At 32.6% G+C, this 1,947-nt stretch overlaps 1 non-coding gene across 1 annotated transcript; it reads right to left on the bottom strand.

Moving 5' to 3' along the window:
• Positions 1-1,499: 1,499 nt before the first annotated feature.
• LOC126027719 (U6 spliceosomal RNA) lies at positions 1,500-1,606 on the bottom strand. Its single transcript, XR_007502316.1, has one exon. It is a non-coding gene; the product is annotated as a U6 spliceosomal RNA (small nuclear RNA).
• Positions 1,607-1,947: the final 341 nt, after the last annotated feature.

The following is a 1,947-nucleotide window of genomic DNA, read 5'->3' as shown; positions in this document are numbered from 1 at the left end:
ACCTTTAGGAAATAGAATTAAATTAAAGGACTAGTGACTTTATCAGAACAATTACCAATTCCATCCCCTTACTCTCAATAACCATCCCCATCATAGAAATTGAGTATATATACATAATTGAATTTTACTTGTTATTTCTTTTCTTTAGGCATGTAAGCATGAGAAATGCTTTTTAAAACATATTGCTAGTCTCCACCTCCATAATTCTGACTAAATAGATTCTAACACAAACTTAAAGTTTAACTTTTAATAGTTTTTTTGGGATGATGATGATGATCAAGAACTGTCACCTTGATCACCACTACTGTAAACTGATAAAAGTGATGTTATTAAACATAACAGATAGTGTGATAGGCAGGGCACCTTTGGTGTATGAGGCCAACTTGGAATACAGCGGATTCCTGGCACCCCATTTGGTCACCTAAGCACTGCCAAAGAGTGATTCCTAATTGTAAAGTAGGCAAAGTCCTGATTACTGCCAGGTGTGGCTCCAAAAGACAAACAAACGAAAACAGCATCCAAAAAAAAAAAAAAAGATAAAGTGACTCATGGTTGAGTACTGGGGGAAAAGGCTTTCCAAGAAAACCATCCAAATAAAGGCAAAACCATCCAATAATATGACAGAACAGTCACATTTGGGAGCAAACCTGGAGCATGACTAGGTTTTCTGGGAAGCACTTTATTAGCAAGTTTTCTGGTGCATTTCCTATAATTTCTGTGAAATGAAAAACATAGACAAATCCTCTTTGTTGTGAGCTAGTGAGATTAAAACCTTTACCTAATACAGGAAGTTAGAAAGTGGTCAAAATTGTTCTGACTCTAAATCCTATGCTATTAACAAAGCCATATAGCAACACATATGTGTATGTTATGTGTAACCATACATAATTTAATAAAGTATAAATAATCATAAAATGATAAAGAATTCTAAATTAAAAAATAATTTACTGTATTTTGTGGTAATAATATCAATTTACAGAGTATAGATACTTATGTATTTAGAATCAGTGTTATCACACCTACCCATCATAAAAGTGTTACTATCTCTTCACCAAGTGTATTATTCCCTTTTAGTGATTGAATATTTAATGCATTTCTACTACTTAAGAAATTACTTTTCAATTTGAATGTAGTTTCTTATCTCTGTTTCTCTATTTGCTTCTCTAACTCAGATTTTATTCATTTATGTGGTATATCTCAAACTGTAAATGATTTGGGCCTTAACAAAGAATTTTAAATAGAATCACTTGAAGAAAAAAATCTAGGTATCTCTAGACCAAAGTAACTAAGAATGTTAATTTCCTTTTCTTTCTATTTCTCCAAATCATTAATTCCAAAAAATGAAAGTGAAATTTTGATATAAGCCTTCAAGATCTTCAGCTGCTTTGACCAAATCTTATATAAATTCAGCTTTTTCTTCATTTAAAAATTTAGTGGTGCCTTCTCAACCATATTCTAAAATTTATTTTTTTAATTCCACATACCTATTTAGAAATTTTTTTTAAATGGAACGCTTCACGAATTTGTATGTCATCCCTGCGCAGGGCCCATGCTAATCTTCTCTGTATCGTTACAATGTTAGTATATGTGCTGCCAAAGAGAGCACTTGTTTAGAATATTTGCCTTGTGTCAGGCACTACAAACAATTTTAAATACAAATGACTATTTTAAAGCACAGTGTTTGTATGTACCTAGAATGTTTTATGTTGGATGAAATAAGTGAAATACGGTAGTCAAAGGGATAGCACAGCCTTTGCCTTGCATGCAGCTGATCCGGGTTTAATACCTGGCATCTCTTATGATCTCCTGAGTCTGCCAGGTGTAACTTTTGAGCACAGAACCAGGAGTGTGGGTGAGCCACTGAGTGTGGCCTCAAAAACCAAAAAAAAAAAAAAAAAGTGAAATACAAATATTGAAATATTGCATACGTTAATTTATATTATCTGT

This window comes from Suncus etruscus, chromosome 1, assembly GCF_024139225.1.
Source record: "Suncus etruscus isolate mSunEtr1 chromosome 1, mSunEtr1.pri.cur, whole genome shotgun sequence".
NCBI classification, from domain to species: Eukaryota; Metazoa; Chordata; class Mammalia; order Eulipotyphla; family Soricidae; genus Suncus; species Suncus etruscus.
This window is presented reverse-complemented; position numbering and strand designations above follow the sequence as displayed.